Here is an 18,361-nt window from a genome sequence, read left to right on the forward strand (position 1 = left end):
GATATACGCGATTAATTATTTTCTCAACTGTTTGTAATTTTCACCCGTGTGTAACGATTTTTAGCTGATTCACAGTGCATCGTTACATCCCTATTAAAGCTGCAGTTGGCAAGTCTGACAGATTGAGCGGACTTAGCCAAAATTTTGAATGTTTACAACTCTCATGACCCTCCCCAACTACCACCGAGCACCCTCTCATCGAGTTTGTGCTCATCAGTGCGCACCAGACTGCACCAGACTGTGATTGACAGTCAGATCTCACATAGCCCTGTTCTGATTGGACCAGAAGAACCGGAAGCTGTGGATTTTTACAAAACAAATAACAGGCTATAGGTGGAGGTAGAAGTGCCGGGTTTTTTTCTAAAACCGGCTGATTTATGTTGTTCTGTCGGAGCATAGTGTCGGTTTCAGTGAATATGATCAAAAAACATCTTGCCAACTGCAGATTTAAGCAAGGTTGGATGTTGTTGCTTCAACATCTGTAACCATCACCATTTTGGTCCTGCATGTGTAGTCTTTGAAACCAAATGCAATAACTAGAGCCTTGTCTGTGCATCAGATCATATGGCCAATATCAGCACACTTTTTTCAAGATAAAGACATTTTATATTTCTATAATCTATCTATTAAATATATCAAGTCAAAGACATCAAGTCTGAGTCAAGTCTAAGTTATTCTTTGTCAAGTAATTCTGAAGTCATCCAAATCCTGACTCATGTCCAAGATATGTGACTCGAGTCCACATCTCTGTGCCAGTTGTGTGCTCCATTTTTACCAGTATTCCTCCAGGTGAGGTGGCAGCTGCTACCCTTAGCTGGGGTCAGTTGTGGCTGTCGAGGACGGAGCCGTACAGTAAGTGCCTGTGACATCCTCGGCCCTGGTCGGGCAGGGTGAGAGAGTGAGTGAGAGGCGCAGCATCTGACAGCATTCCTGACAGTCACCTCCAGGCCCTAGAAACTTCCCCCTCCGTAATTGCATCCCGTGTCAAACTGTGACAAGTCAAGCCTCAACCAACACTAATCACTGGCCGGCTGAAGCCATCACCTCTGTCTTGCCTGTTTCTGTCTGTTTCTTTCTCCCTCCCCCCTCTCTGTCTCTGCCTGTCATTCTCCTCTGCTCTCATTCTCTGTCTCCGTTTCGTCACTTGTTTTCACATTCTAACTCACTCAGTCTGGTTTACTCTCTCTCTCACACTCTTTCTTTCTTTCTTTCTCTCTCTCTTTCCCTCTCCCTCTCTCTTATTGATTATTTTCCTCTCCCACCCTGTGCCTCCTAGTTTTTTCCTTCTCTTTCTGCATTTTCTCTTTCTTTCTGCATTTAGTCTCTGTTGCTTTCATTCTTGCTCCCTTCTTCTCTTTTTCCCTCCATCACTCTTTTTCTGTCCCTCCTGTCTGTGGTCTTTACATCTTTGACTGTGGCTGAGAGGGGGCCCTGTCATTAGCGGCTTTCTTTAGCAATGTTGTAATATAGCTGTTTGTCATTTACTTCGGCTGTCATTGTCACTGGCACTCACTGTCATGCTTGTTTACGCTGTTCGTTTTGCTAATTCTCAGTTAATTACTAATCAAATCATTGAATGGAGAGTGATTCACAGAGGACAATTAGAAGATGATTCACATATTTTCCTCCACCCTGGCAGTGCTCAGCTGGGATGCTGTTCGAGTGCTATTTAGAGTCGCTGCGAACCACAGCTCACCAGCCACCTGTGCAGATTGTGTGAATGTCGATGATTGTGTGCGTACGCGTGTGTTTGTGTGTGTGTGTGTGTGTGTGTGTGTGTGTGAGTCAGTGTGGATGAGGGAACTGTCAAGTTAAAGAAGAAGTCTGTTGTGTGTACTTGAATATTTTCATTTGTGCATGTGTGTGTTTGAATGCTGTTGTGCCAGTGTTTGTGTTTGAATTTGTGTGGTGTGTGTGTGTGTGTGTGTGTGCGTGCGTGCATGTGTGCCTGCCTGCCTGCGTGCGTGCGTGCTTGACATGCTCGTAGCAGCTCCCTGTCTGTAGCAGATTGAGGTGAGAGTGAGCAGGTGGGGCTGGATGTGTCTGGGTGCCACGGTAACTGGATGTGATAGGTGGCCTCTGGGGATCTCAGCCTTAGAAGTGCTAAATGAACAGAGCCAAGCAATCACTGTGTGTGTGTGTGTGTGTGTGTGTGTGTGTGTGTGTGTTTGTGTTTGTGTGTTCATCTAATTTTGTGTGCGTTTTTGTGAATCTTGTCTCCCCATCTGACTACAAATACTAAGACACTGAAATTCTCCAAAAAATCATACTATACTAAGTGTAAATACTATATTGTGCATCATTATATTGTGTATCATTTATTTGCTATGCAAAATGCCCAGGTAACTCTGAAAATTATCCTGATAATTAATTTGATCAAATGTCAGATTATGATTTTTTAATAGACAGTGAAATAGTCCTGTCACTAACATTGTCAGTCTAAGTTAGATATAGACCTATAGTTCTCCTCAGTGTCCAAGTAAATTGTGAATAGTGAGTATAGCCAGAGGCAGGCCTACTAACCACTGTGGCTACTGGAAATGCATTATCAACTGTGAATGCTGGAGTCTTTACCCATTACATTACATGCTGAAGTGGACTTCATTCATTTCCAAATAATAGAGGAATGCTTGGCATTTCTCATTTCACCTAGTGGACACTGGCATGGAATCCTTTTGCTGCGACTCGGTGTCGGTTCTTATCTTGGCCAAGGTAACTTTCAGTGAGTGCATTAGTCAGTCCACAGTTGGCAACCCAACAGCAAGACAAATAACAATACAAAAGCATAAGAGTGAAGTAAAACGAGTTGTGAGCAATGCGACCTGTGTTCATCAATGCGCTCTAGAGAACTGCCTACTCATCAAAGGGTGATGAGTCACGGTGGGAAATTGCTTCTTGCCGTCTCAATCTCAGGGGACAGCTAATCAAATATCTCTGACCGTAATTTGTGTCTAGGTTAATGCATGTGTGTTTGCTTTCAAAGCTCTATATTTTGGCCAAGGTCTCACTGGTGTAGGGATCAGACAATATTGGCTACAGTAAAGTGCTGTATGAGGTGTTGCCTGGCTACGGGCTCTTTTTAGCTGCAGACGTTCTCTGCGACCTTGGCTGGACTGAAGAGTGTGACGGTAAACGTCTGAAGCTGTCCACACACGCACACGCGTGTAAAAGCATACACTCAATCACGCAAGCATTTACACAGACACACGCAAACTCACACACACATTTTGCTCTGACTCTCATATATGTAAATACATACACACACACACACACACACACACACACACACACACACACACACTCTATCATACTCACTCTCTGTCTCTTACTCACACACACGCACACACACATTCTGCTCTGACTCTCATACATGGAAATACACCCCCCCCCCACACACACACATACACACAGAGGCCTCTGTTTGTTGTTATGTGTGGAGGGGACACACACACTGCTCTTCATCAATGTGACTCTTAGCCTGCAGCCCTGTGTATGCCTCCCTATGCATCCCCATCTCCCCTTTCATTAACGAGATGGAATGCAGTTAATTTAATTAAGGGGGGAAATTGCTAACGGCTTTCCCAATGTGAGAGTAGATTTTGTTTTTATGTGTGTGTGAGGTTAGGTATCACTTCTCTTTGTCTGTGTGTATGTGTGTGTGTGTGTGTGTATGTATGTGTGTATGTGTTTTAAGGACAACTTATTTGCTGTGTCCCTTTGCGGACACTGGCAGCAGGGGAGCTGAATCACATGCACGCATACAATAATGCAACATATGGGTGTGTGTATGAGTGTGTGTGTGTGTGTGTGTTTGTGTGTGTGTGAATGTATATCTGAATGTGCGCAGCAGAAAGAGAGTGTGTGCACACACACACTGTCATGCTGTGCTCTTGCCGCAGGCCAGTGGCGGGTCGGGCACGGGTAGCGGGGTGCCGGGGAGAGTCGCTGGAGCTGGAGGTGAATGCCAAGGAGTCTGGGAGACACTCCATCAAGCGGGACCCCCCACGGGAGAGCCAGCCAATGAATTACAGATTAGATCATTGTTACAGGATCATAACAGGGATCTAATTGCCAATTTCTCTTTTTAATTGAATTTGGTGGAGTGAAGAGGACGGAGAATAGGGTTCCTGGGACGATGCGTCGGACTATGGGGGCCGGTCGGAGCTCCGACTGGCGTGTGTGTTTGTGGGTGTGAGTGCGAGAGGGTAAACACACTGTTGATGTGAGAAGAAAACACAGCACTTTAGCTTAAAACCGAACAGTAGGACAGAACATGCTGTAAGCTGAATAATTGATTTTATTGGTATATATATATATATATGTATATATATATATGCAGTATAAGGGTCACATAAAATGGGGAGATTTTAATGATCTTTGAATCATTTGACCTGCAGCTGTCCCTGAGAGTTTAAAGGGAAAGTGTGCACAGATGATATCAAACACGTGGGGCTTCTACGGGTGCACGTTTTCTCTCTGTGGTGTGGTGCCACTGATCTACAAAGCTTTGACAAACATTATTATTAGTGAATGAATGTTGTGTAACCATTTGTACCACAAGTCCTGTAATGACTTACAAGGGGAGTGCTTCCTTAACATGCAAAGTGTGCTTCTTTGTCCTTGTGGGAATGTGCCCATGTGCCTTGTAATGTACATACATTTAAACATGTATGCAAACACACACACACGGACACACACACACACACACATGGACACATGGACACACATGCACACATACACACAGATAACCTCCATCCTTTTACACATTCAGTTATATAGCCCATATTAACATATGTAGCCACACACACACACACACACACACACAAATAACCTCCATCCTTTTACACATTCAGTTATATAGCCCATATTAACATATGTAGCCACACACACACACACACACACACATACTCACACACACACACACACACAGAGAGCTCTGATCTCAGGCTGGCGGCCTCTGACTAATGGCCATAATGGGACCTCCATCTTGCCACACTGCGACCCCGCTGTCGGTAATTGCAGTTTGTCCTCATCCTCTGACAACAACCACCCACCCGCCCGCCCACCAACCCGGACCCCACCCCAAGCCCAGCACCGTCCACCAGCCCCCCCTCCCCCACCCCCCACCCCCATCACCACTATAAGCCATCAGTCAGCATTTAGAGCCGTCAGCAGAGCCCCCTAATGAAGCCGGCTGCTGTTTTTCCTGATTATCACCCAGTTAAAGAAGAGCAGCTCGGGCTAAGGCTGACATCCCTTCCAGCATCTCCTGCCACTGACAAGTCTCCTACTGCTGCAGGGGCTATGGTAATTGAGAGGGAAAGGGAGAGAGGGTGAGGAGGAGAGGTGTGTGTGTGTGTGTGTGTGTGTGTGTGTGTGTGTGTGTGTGTGTGTGTGTGTGTGTGTGTGTGTGTGTGTGTGTGTGTGTGTGTGTGTGACGGTGACTGTTTGCACACACATGCACACACTGTCCACGGGTGTGTATTGTGTCTGACTATATTGAGTTAGTGTGCTTGTGTGGACATCTTGTGTGTGTTTGTACAGTATGTGTGTGTGGGTTTATACATATAAATTCCTCAGAGTCTGTTGTGATTCATTTGTGTGGATATCCTTGTGGATGTGTGTGTGTTTGTGGATGTCCTTGTGTATGTGTGACTGTGGATGTGTCTACTTTGTGTGTGTGTGTGTGTGTGTGTGTGTGTGTGTGTGTGTGTGTGTGTGTGTGTGTGTGTGTGTGTGTGTGAATTGTAGAGGGGAAGTGAAGTGAAAAGTAGAGTGGTTTTGGGAGTTCACACTACCTGGCATCTATAAGGTGCACAGGAACAGCTTCAGAGCTGCTCGGAGCTGTCATCAGGGCCTCAGCATCTGTCTCTCCTGCTCTACCGATCTCAGCCCCCCCCCCCCCCCCCATAGCTCCTCTCCCCATTACCTCCATCTTTTCATATTTATGTCCCTCTGCATACTATAATCTCACACCCACTATCTCCACTCTCTTTGTCTCACTGTGCAATGTTTCCCAGCACTGTTAGACATGTGCAGCAAATGGTTTTGTGTGTGTGTGTGCGTGTCTGTGTGTGTGCGCGTGTCTGTGCGTGTGCCTGTGTGTGTGTGTTTGTGTGTGTGTGTGTGCGCGAGCGTGGACAGCTTCCCCACACACCTGTGTGAGGACATACTGTGCAGGCGGCTCTTAAACGCAAGCATAACCGGTTACACCAGCACACCACTGAGACCAACGCTCCCTCTCCTGGACTGTCAGACCAATCACAGGCTTTCCCTAGCATCCTCTCCCTCTCTCTCCCTCTCTCCCTCTCCCTCTCCGTCTCGCGCTCTCTCACCCACTCACACACTCACTCATTCCTTTACTCTCTCTATCTCTCCGTCTCTAGCCTCCCATCCCCCCGTCCACACCTCCACTCCTTTTCCTCCTCCTCCTCCTCCTCTGGCAAGCTGAGGAAGGGAGAACCCCGTAGCCCAGCACAGGGATAGCAGCCGACAGAGAATGCACCTCTGACACGGAGCCATACAGCAGCACAGACAACCAGCAGCGGAAGCCCTCTGTGAGTAGCCCCTGTTTTTTTTCCACCTCTCTCTGTGTTACACACACTCACACACACACTTCTCTCTCTCTCGCACTCTCTTATTCTCTCTCTCTGTCTCTCTCTCTCTCTGTCCCTCCCTCATCCTCTCCCTTTCTGTTTCCATAACACACATGCACAGACACTTACAGTAGAAACACACACATAAACACATGCACACAGGCATGCTCAGTAGACAGTCTGACTAAACACAATGTGTGCACTTACAGTCTATCAAACATGCAAACACATGCATTCAATGTAGTAGTATTGATGTATTTTAGCTTTTTAAATCTCTGTATTTATCTGTACACATGCAACCAGCAATTAAAACAGGGAAAATGTCTGTTGAAGTGTTAGTGTTATGTTCATGTGCATTTGTACAACATCTGTGAAGTGTATGATGACGTGAAGTGTTTTGCTGAACGTTTTCGTACTTTTTCTTCTCTTTTTCCTCTTTTTCACTGCTTGAGTTAAGTGTCACTCTTCTGAAGTATCAGTCACGTTAACCGTAATGTGCTTAGTGAAAGTGCTTCGGACTCTTCTCATTCCCAAAGCTCAGCCCATGTGATAGAACCAGAAGGCAGAATTTACAAGTCAGCTGTAGATGTTCCTTGGGCTCGTGTGTGTGTGTGTGTGTGTGTGTGTGTGTGTGTATGTGTGTGTGCTCTTGGTAATGAATGTGTTCAGCATTGCACAGGCGAGACTCAGCCCACCTCGGGTCTGTCTGAGGCGAAAAGGACTAATCACGCTCCACATCTTAAGCAGACACCATCGATCAGTCCGGGACTGTGAGGGAATTCGTGCCGCTTTGCTGTTTTCCTTCTTCTCTCTCATTCTCCTCCAAGGTGGAGGGAATGATGTTTAAGAAACGAGATGAAGGAGGAGTACTTGGGTGGAGTGAAGAAGCAGAGGGTGGTGGGGTTTGGGGGGGACAGGGGGAAGGGGGGGGGGGGGGCTAGAGATCTGGGGTTCTTCCTAGTCAAGAGTATCAGGAGTCTTTCTCATCCAGCCGATCAGCACTGAGGCAGAGCACCAAATCTTTTGAGTATATGCTTCTAGTTCATCTCCGGCTGCTGAGGCGATTTCCTATTGTGCTCCCTCTTTCCCTCTCCCACACTCACTCACTTTCTCCCCCCCCCTCTCTCTCTCTCTTTTACCCTCGCTCCCTCACTCTCTCTTTATCATTCTGAGTGCAGGGAGTATAATATGATAGCCGGCTCACACCCGGGGAGGCGCAGGCAGTGGATCTGTTCTGAGGACACAGATTGCATTTCCCCAGGAGAATACTCCTGCTGTATTAAAGGCACTCCACGCGCGCTCCGGCTCCCCAGCTCGGTCGGTACCCTAGCAGCAGCTGCACAGAAGGGGAGAGAAACAGAGAGAGAGAGAGAGAGAGAGAGAGAGAGAGAGAGAGAGAGAGAGAGAGAGAGAGAGAGAGAGAGAGAGAGAGAAAGAAAAATTACATATTCATATGTTTCACATATGAGTGCCTCTAATATTCATTCTCTAAATGTATTTGCACTTGAGTCCTGTTTAACTCATAACTTGGCTAATTTGTCTATTCCATTTAGTCACCGTCTAATGGTATGAGATGATGGGGGAGATGTGTGCTAATGTTTGTTTCGTTTCCTTACTGTGAACAGCATTACTTATAGCTGGAGCTATTAGTCATATAGCCTCTTGGCTTGAACATGGTATGTCCTACTGTGAAATAAATGATGCTTCTTATATGACCGGACCTCCCCCAGCCACAGTGAAATCAGGCCATTTGCGCTTGCTATCATTACAGCTATAGACGTGCAATAATTTTCAATGACAAAAGGACAGAAGCATAAGACAATAACAGTATATAATGCTTGACATACATTGGATGCCTCCTTCAATCTACTTCCTTCACAACTCTTACTGAGTGAGTCTGTGAACCAGTGTCTTAGCTCTCCAGCAGGTGCTACTTCCTCCTCCGTGCTAAGCACACCTTTAAGCCACTCATCCCTCTAGGCTTTCTGTCCACATTGTTGATGCTTATAGAGGCTAAGCTGCTCAGGGGGCTTTGGGTTGTTTGGTGGCTGACTAGGGAGCCTGGCATGGGTGCTGTAGGCCACTGAGGGTGGTGTGTGTGTGTGTGTGTGTGTGGAGGGGTGCGTGTGTGGGGGGGGGGGGGGCGACTGGAGTGTTTGTGGACCGCTGACCCGCAGCAGAGGATCGATGGCCTGGCATGAGCCAGCCACAGACACTCTGATTGTCGATGCATCAGCACAAGAGGGGGAAATGGAGACAGAGTGAAGGATGATAGATAGATAGATAGATAGATAGATAGATAGATATAGATAGATAGATAGATAGATAGATAGATAGATATAGATAGATAGATAGATAAATAGATAGATAGATAGATAGACAGACAGACAGACACAGACAGACAGACAGATAGACAGACTAGACAGAGATGGAGAGACTCATGGAGGGGTAAAGGAAAAGGTAGAGGGGAAGAGATGACGTCGGAAGAAAGTGTAATAGAAGGACAGTAAGTTAGAGGCAGACAGTCTGAATCAGCTGTCTGCTCCACTGCTGTAGATTTACTCATCCCAATTTACAGTCAGGGATGAACTTTTAGGATCCCTCAACCAGACCAGAGGCAAACACTGTTGTTATGACAGGAGATAAATACATGAAGAACTGAATGACTCACTGAATATACTGTATGAATGAATACGTTTGGACAGCATTCGGCTCCTTTCGATGACATTTGTGCTGAGATTGGTACCTCCACTGTGACTCTGACCTGCAAAGGGAAGGGAAGGGGTAGGATAATCACCTATTCATCATGAGTTTACAGTGTTGGCCTACATACCCAAACATTCCCTCTCCTTTTCTCTCTTATCTGTCTTCTCACTCACTCACTCACTCACTCACACACACACACACACACACACACACACACACACACACACACACACACACACACACACTCACTCACTCACTCACTCACACACACACACACACACACACACACACACACACACACACACACACACACACACACACACACACACACACACACACACACACACACACACACACACACACACAATCTTTCACTCTTTCATTCTCCTGATATCTCTCTCTCTCCACCTTTTCCTTGTGCATGCCTTTCCGTCCCCTATTCCTTCCTTCTGTCTCCCTCCTTCGGTCTCCATCTATTACTCACCACCAGAAGAAAGTCTGTGCATCAAAATGCTGTCTGTAATATTTATAAGGTGAGGAGACCTCCAGCCTCATCCTGAAAAGCAATTGAAGCTTTCCTCAATTAATCCTGCCTCTCCTTGTGTACTTGCCTGCAGCTTTCATACAAAATTCATATACTTTCATGAAGTAAGTTCCCGAACAGTAACGGCAGGTAATGCGTTCAAAGGCAATTTCTTTCTTTTCCATATCTCACTCTGTTCTCGAGGATGTTTATTGAAAAGTGAATTAGATTATGCACATAGCAAAAGTGGGGGAAAAAATCCTCCCCTGAATATATCTACATACTTATGACACTAAAAGGTGTGAGACTATTTAAAACAGGCCTGCTTAATATGCGGAAAGCCTTGAGACGTCAAGGTTGCAGACCCTGCTGGTGTGTCGGGCCAGAATCGAACCCCCACAAGACGGATGGGGAATTTATTAAGTGTTGTAGCTAACCAGAACAGAGGGCTCATACAGCGGGAGGCTTCTTTCGTGTCAGATGAAGGCTGTAGTAATCATCTGCTAGTCAGTGCTTGATGGGATCCGAGGGAGAGGAACCTTGTAGAATGCGAGCAGAGACAATTTTGTGGAGGGGGGAGGTCAGAGACAAAGGTCTTTTTTAAAATTCTCTGCACAGCATGTTAAAGTGGATCATCTGGAAAGATAAGGGCCACCTCTGTCTTAAATAAGCACAGCATTCACATTTATGGAGGGTACCATTCTCATCTCTAGAAGTTCAAAGCGATGAATCGGAATAAACATGCTCGCAAGGTTATCAGATGGAGCACCCGAAAGTCCCTCTTCAGCTTTCATGTGAATTCCGCATGGCTATTTACCAGGTCTTCATGCTTAAATAGGTCTATAATTGGCATTTATTGTGTAGTATTCTTTGGGTTCAGAACAGTGTGTTGGAGCTTCGCCAGCAGAGTGGCTTGTTCCACAGGCGTACGAATACAGTTTTCAGTGTGAGTGTGTGTTTTCCTCCTTTTTTCTCTCTTTCTTTTTCCCTGTCTCCACTGAAATTACATTAAGTAGCTGTTATTTCCTGATTCATGGCTCTTAGAGGCCGTTTATTCTCAGACCTCTGAAAAATAACGGTCATTATCGGCCAAAGAGCTGCTGAGGACATAATCAGTCGATAAATCAGTCTGCAAACTTCCTGTTTGCAAAAAAAAAAAAAGAGACTACCAACCAACGCCCGAGTGGCACGAGTGACTCTCTGCTTCGCTGCCACCACCCACACTCCCCCACCGCCCTTCCCCTCTGCTCCCTCTCTCTCTCTCAGTTCGCTCATCGCTCTCTGGCAGGCTGCTACTCAGGCTGCAGGGCTCATGAAACTGCGTCTATTACCCCCCAGTGTTTATTTAGGTCCCCTTTCACGAGGAAGCTTTTACAGGGGCTCCAGTATGTGAGTGAGTGAGTGAGTGTGTGTGTGTGTGTGTGTGTGTGTGTGTGTGTGTGTGTGTGTGTGTGCGTGTGCGTGTGCGTGTGCGTGCGCGTGCGTGTGCGTGTGCGTGTGTGTGCGTGCGCTTGCGACTCCCTTCCATCCAGGCCCGCCAGCAGACACTTCATCAGCGCGCCCCAGCCCCGCCAGAGCCTAACCTTCATGCCGCCGCTGCCTTGGCTTTCCCAGGGTCATGCTAAGGAGCATCAAATATTTATGATATTAATAACTGCCTTTAGGAAGAAAAAAAAAACACATAAATAAATCTGTTCAGCAAAAAGCAGTGCGATTAAGCAATCCATTCCACTTCATCAACAGGGATGAGGAAGAAATTAGAGAGTTGACCATTCTGTTGTGTACTGTATGTGAGAGAGAGTGTGTATGCAAAGCCCATGTTTTAGTTGGATTTGGCCTTTCTCACTGCGTTTTGCCAAAGGCAGTGATTTATCACACCATGACACTGATTTAATATATAGGATGTTATTGGACTGTGTGTATGTGTGTGTGTGTGTGTGTGTGTGTGTGTGTGTGGGTGGGTGGGTGTGAGTGTGTGTGTGAGAGACTGAGTGAGGATGGTTTCTCAGGGAGTGGTTTAGAATCGGCTAGCACATCTGTCTCTCTCTGGAGAATATCTCTACTACATCAACATACAACTCACGTCTGTCTGTACACAAATATGTGTACACATACACATGTGTACACATGTGCTGTTGCACAGCTAACCTACATGCTTATGCAAACATACGCATAAACACATGCATACACCCAGCCATTTTAACAAACATACGCATAAACACATGCATACACCCAGCCAACATACAGCTGTTTGATGGTTGCTGCTTCTAATGATGCATTTGTTCCAGTGAACACATGCATCCAGTATATGGACTGTGTGTGTGTGTGCGACTGTACGTGTGCGTGTGTGCACTCAGATGCAGGGAGTTCTCTGCATTGTGTTTTGGGGGCTAATGAGGTAAAGAGCCTGGCTCCCTCCACAATGCCCCGGGCGGCACAGCTCCACCATGTCTGCCAGGCAGCTGCCACTGCCTCTTCTCAGGGACAGGCATCACCAGTGCCAGACTCGCCTACCCTGCAGCAACGCACTATCAGCACCACCGCTCAATCAACCACCATGAGCACACCGCACCACACAAACAACTACCACCGTTCGACTCTACCGCTGTGCAGCTGGCCACAACTACAGCTTCCTGGAGCCAGGCATACAAGCTGCACAACCAGCCCGTTGTACCCCACTATGAATTTAGAACACGTGAATTTAGAAGTTGTCAACTTGCCCACCACTTGTACCCTACAACCAGTCCACCAACCACACGATTGGTCATTGCAGTTAATTAACTGGACAGATGCATTACATGATCAGGCAGCACAACCAGGCACAAGATAACGACTTACTGCCACACACTACAACCACTACAACTGTACCATCCAAAACCACTATAAGCCTCAACTCTTTGACATCCAGCCAATACAGTTACACAGAACAATACAGCATATGTAACAGCCCACATGCAACACCAAGGCCATACAGCCAACCAGTAATATAACCCAGAGAGAAGAGCAATCATGATATTTCCAGCACTATTATATATGCAGCTCGGATATACATAGCCAACCCACAATGTTATTGCCCATGTATGAATGTACCACACAGCCTGCTCTCCCACACTGCCAGACATCACAGGACAGCATTAGAGAGTGGGGTTATACTCCCCTATCAGTGGGAGAGGCTTCATTCACTATTTACCTCTTGCAGATTAATCCGTAATCCCTTTTTAATTGATTTGCAATGGCGATGTGATTGTGGCGAATGTTGTCTTGTTATTTTTTCCCTCCTACTGCTTTGTGCGTGTGTAGGTGTGTCTGTGTGTGTGTGTGTGTGTGTGTGTGTGTGTGTGTGTGTGTGTGTGTGTGTGTGTGTGTGTGTGTGTGTATTGGAGGGGGGGTGTTTGTTTTAGAGTTTGGTTGTCATGGCACGTGACCGTATGCCCCGGTGCCTGCTGGGAAGCCTCCGTGAGCTGGGCTGTTTTGGAGAGGATGATTCTCAGCTGTCTGTTTCAGTGACTGCGGAGAGCACTCACAGGATGCGGCAGCGCCTGAACTAAATTAATGTACTTTTTCAAGCAGCGGATGATTGAGCGAATGCCGCTGGACTGAAATGAGAGTTGTCTTGCTTTACGCCAAAGAGCACAAGCAATCTTGATTATTCTGATATTAGGCAGACGGACTGAAGGTTTATTTGTCAGTTTAATGATCACTCCTGGAGAAAGGGGAGTTTAATTAGTTTGATGAGAAAGATGTGACTGTGTCACTAAAACGCTTAATTCACAACACTGCTTATGTGTGACTGATTGGTAGCACCGATTGGGTTTTTCAGATTTTTTTGCAGCAAAGTCTGTTTCCAGTCATTTTTTTTTGTTATTTTACCCGATGGTATGTTTGTGTTTGGTGTTTTGTCAATGTTGACATTTTCTCAGCAGTATAGATATAGTCATGCGCAGCACTGACCCTGGAGTCTGAAGGATGACTTGTTATTCTCCATAGCTGTACGTGTGTGTGTATGTGCACAATGCTGCAGACAGCCAGTCTGCAGGGCGAACAAATAGGACTCACTGGAGCTCTATTTCCCCTGGTCTCCATCAGTCCCATTGCAGTTGATCAGACATTGGTGGGTGCACATACAGCAAGCATAGTTCCACAGATTCATCTGCACTTCAACCTCAGACAAGCTTTTAAGACAACCTCATGCGCAAGATTGAGTTCTTTGTGTCCCTTTTAACCTCTCTTTTCAGCAGTTAATTCAATTTTTTAAAAAGGTTACATCCAGTGGAAGTGGAACACTTAGCACCTGGACAGTGCATTATGAATGTGTTCCTTTCTCCCGGCCTTGAGGAAGATCTCGCCGACCATAGGCCCAACCTTTGCTTTCAGACAGGTGATTAAGAGCCGTTACTCATCCTTGCACCTTGACTGTGAATCACTTATTTCCAATCTTGAAAGACAGGAGTTGAGAGGAAGGCGGGGATGGTGTGGAGCGGGGGGGTTAAAAGCTCCCTGCGTCTTTGCACTGGAGAGACGTAGATTTTTGTGGTGTAGGGCGTTCCCTCCTGTCTTTATGCTCCAGTTTTATTTACCGGGCCTGTCATTTCCCATAAATCCCTCAGAGGAGGTGACCGTTGGGGCCTGCCAGATCTGGAGCGCCGCGCACCTGTAACGGGAGCGGGAAGTGACAGCTTGGCTGCGACGGCCGCTCACTCAGGGACAGAGCTCGTCCGAGGGACCAGAGCTCACAAACCACGTCACAGACTTTCTCACATTTAACGGTTTTAATATTTACTTTTAATTTCTCACGCTAAATCTTTGAGCACAGTGCTAGCGACATAAAAGTCAGGGTTTTTTTGGATCCTAGGACATGCTGATGCGACTGTGTTTTTAAGGATGAAAGTGTCCGTAAAATCACATGACGCTCTGACAACCACAGTGTAGACTGTGCGATCAGTATTGATTGTATGACAAGATGACAAGTGTTGGACCTTTTATCTGAATAGGTGTTTTATACAGAGTACACACCTGAAGGTTGTTTATGATGCTTCTCTCCACAAGGGTGAGGTCGTTGGATTTTGTCATTACGTCCTCTATGTCTTTAACTTTGGTGTCGGTGATCTGAGCTTCAGCAGGGTTAAGATTCACTCTGTGTTGCAAGTGTCTTCACTGTGACACATTAATGAATGTGTTTGGTCAAATGTTACTGACGGAAGGTCAGGCTATCTGTTTGTTTGTCATGAAAATGACAGGTTGACATGAGGTCATTGACATTGTTTGAAATGAATTATTTCCAGTAAATGGCTTTATTATTGCAGTTATGAATGTGGGCCAAAAATTAAACTTTAAGAGATATTTCTCCCTCGCTCGTTTTTTAATTTTTTTTTTATCTCGCTCAGCTGTCAGCTTCCATGCTCCATCATCTATGCTCCAGGAAATTAGAAAGGAGAAACGTTTGACAGCACAATTTCACAAAACACAGCCACACCATCATTTCATTTTCTCCTGGTCTTTTTTTCCATCCAGTCTCTCACATTTATTTATTTAATTATTGTCTTTTGGGAAACAAATACAGCAGTAACAGTGGTCGTCAGCTTCCCTGTGTGTGTGTGTGTGTGTGTGTGTGTGTGTGTGTGTGTGTGTGTGTGTGTGTGTGTGTGTGTGTGTGTGTGCGTCTGTGTGTGTGTCTGTGTGTGTGTTTATGTGTAGATAATTTATCCCTTGATGCGGTAACAGAACGTGCTGGGTTAACCCTTTTCGTTCTCCCAGCATGTAAAAACGTCAATCCTCACATCTGTCCTGTTTGACCATCACCGTCCTCCCCCTCCTATCTGCGATGACATCATCCCCTGCTGCACGGGCCTAGCGATGAGGACCCCAGGAGGCAGAGCCATTACTGCCAGCTGCTGGAGAAGGTCATTTCCCTGGGAATGACTTAGCAGGGGAAGTTTCATTGATCCCAGCCTTTGAGGTGGGCTTGTATATAGAAGGACTGTGGAGGTTGAGGGGAGTGTCTTAGAGATGTGTGTGTGTGTGTGTGTGTGTGTGTTTGTCTGTGTGTGTGTCTGTGTGTTTGTGTGTGTGTGTGTGTGTGTGTGTGTGTGTATATGTGTGTGTGTGGGAGGGTTTGTCCAGTCCAGTGCATGGACATTAGTACAAGCAGACCACTGATCTTTGCTTCAGCTACTGGTGGATAGTGATGTGTGTTCCAGGCTATTTTGTCGGTACTGTGCATAAGGAGAAGGGATAAGACCGTGCCTTGTCTGCCACTCCCTCACAGGTCGTTTGTGTTTACCAGGCGCGAGAGAGGGAGGGGCGGAGGGAGGTGTGAGGGAGAGTAGGTAGGTAGAGAGGGAGGGAGAGTGAGTGAGGGTCGGCGATGCCCTGACTGTCCTCTCCTACACTGACACGCACTGCATCTTGTGTGAGCGCACGGGGGCAGAGAGGTGGGCCGCCATCACGCCAACCCACTGGCTCTATATCACCGGTGTCAGCCACTGATGGCTGCTTATATCCCAACTATCGATTGGAGGAGCAGCGAGCGGAGGCCAAAGAGCAGCGACCAATCAATGGGGGCATTCTGTTCTCCTTGAGTATACGCCTCTTGATCCTGAACACTGACCCTGTGTGTGTATGTTTTGTTGTGTGTGTGTGTGTGTGTGTGTGTGTGTGTGTGTGTGTGTGGCAGTGTGCTTGTGTGTGCTTTTGTATGGTATGCATTGTATGGTGCTTGATACATCGTCAAGATTGTTCCAGTGTGGGTGTATAATTTGAATGTGTGTTGGTTAGGGTGCATCAAATTTGAATGGGAAATTTTAATTTCAAAATATCAATTTGGCTGGCATTGCATTTTGTTCCAATTAACATAAAAATGACTTTTGCACAGTTTTGATTAATGACACTGAGATTTAGGGGTGCCATCTAACACATGAACTTTGGCGAAATTTCGAAAAATGTGCAATTTTTAGTCTAAGGGAACGGTCCCTTAGACTAAAAAACCGGAGGAAAATAGGGGAGGGTCATGTCTTTTTATTCTTTGTTAAGGGGAGGGTCACCTAACTTTTTTTTTGTCTAGGAGGGAGGGTCACCCATCTTTTGTATTAATGAAAACAGCAAAAAATCAAAGTGGCTTGTTTGATTGTTGATTTCTGTCGCCATATAACGTTCTCTTTCGTTCCATAGCTCTGTCAACATTGAACAATGAAAATAAGGGAGATTTCCCGGGTTTTTCACGCAAAATACGGAAAATGTCAACATTCGTCCCCATTAACGTTGGAAGGGTTGGAGCCACAAAGTAGCCTACTTTATTCACGCCTAACAGCCTATATCCATTTGGTCAACTTTATCCAGCCCTAAAAAGCTAAATTTAACTTTGGTTTACTTGTAGTTTACCGTGTAGCCTAACTTTAAACAGTGTGCATGCTTAACATACTTGTGCTTCATTCATCCACACATCCAGCTCCTAACGTTTTGACAAGCATTTCTAATACCAATTGACCTCGTTCCTGCCCATCTCTAGCTTTGCTGTCTCCATCCTTTCTGTTTTTGTTGTTTGCAAAAAAATATATGGTAGGCCTATTTATTGGTAACCAGCAACAAGTGCAATTTGTTAATCGCTGTCATTCTCTCTCCTGCCAACACAAATGTGTTACGTTCCAAGTAGCAGTGCGTAATTCTGCTTCATAGAGTTGAACAAATACATTTGGTCATATAAATAGCCAGTTTATGGTCTACAGTGTAGTTGGTAAGTTATGGTAGGCCAACTTGGAGTGAATATACGATTCTTTGTCTAGCTGAGTAGCCTGGCAGGTGCGCACGTAGGCATAGCCTACGGCCGAACACTGCAAGTGCTAATGAATCGTGTTCTCACGACAACCACGTCGTTAACTTAAATAGGCCTAGGTTAACATCACACTGAGTTCGCATTCAAGCAAGCAAAACGATGATTTGAATACATCTGTTTCACTGGAAGGGCAAGGGTAACAACAGGACAACACAGAGACAGGCCAGAATGCAGGACTAATGTTATGAGAGTATTACAGTAATATGGGATATTCTATGGGAAAATATTAAAACGGCAAGACAGGGGAAACGTTAAAATGATAAACCCGGAAAAAGTTGGCATGTTAGGTATTTTTCGGTCCCTGTGATTATTTGTGAAATTGTGCGGCCTTTTCAAGTCATTTGAGAAGGAAGGAGTGTAAGCTCCCAAATTGACGCTCGTCTGAGAAATTTTTGGATAATGTTCAGCTTCGGCAGCTTTACAATGACTGAGGAAGCCTAGAGACGAGTCCATAGCAACAAGTTCATGTGTTGAATTTGTTATTACCCAGTGTGCTTTGTTGAATGGTCTCAATGCTTTATTGTTTTATTTCATGTGAATACTTACTAGAGGAGTAACTTTTCTCGTTAGGCTAATGCAGTTGCAGGAAGTGTGCATTTAGTTTCCATGCTTATTGTGTTTCCACAACAATGTTAGTGAGTAAATCTACTGAAATGGCCACCATCTTGGTGAAGTGTGATGTGTAAGATCAGAAAGCAGAGGTTGGTT

General features: G+C 45.8%; 1 protein-coding gene across 2 annotated transcripts in view; it reads left to right on the top strand.

Moving 5' to 3' along the window:
- The window catches only part of LOC121704547 (RNA binding protein fox-1 homolog 3-like), a 414,719-nt gene that overhangs the window by 57,039 nt on the left and 339,319 nt on the right, over window positions 1-18,361 (top strand). For both annotated transcript variants that reach the window (XM_042084840.1, XM_042084841.1), the window contains exon 2: window positions 6,387-6,557. The gene's annotated coding sequence lies outside the window, so the exon portion shown is untranslated. The remainder of the gene's footprint in view (window positions 1-6,386; window positions 6,558-18,361) is intronic.

The sequence above is a fragment of the Alosa sapidissima genome, chromosome 3 (genome assembly GCF_018492685.1).
Source record: "Alosa sapidissima isolate fAloSap1 chromosome 3, fAloSap1.pri, whole genome shotgun sequence".
In the NCBI taxonomy this organism is placed as follows: domain Eukaryota; kingdom Metazoa; phylum Chordata; class Actinopteri; order Clupeiformes; family Clupeidae; genus Alosa; species Alosa sapidissima.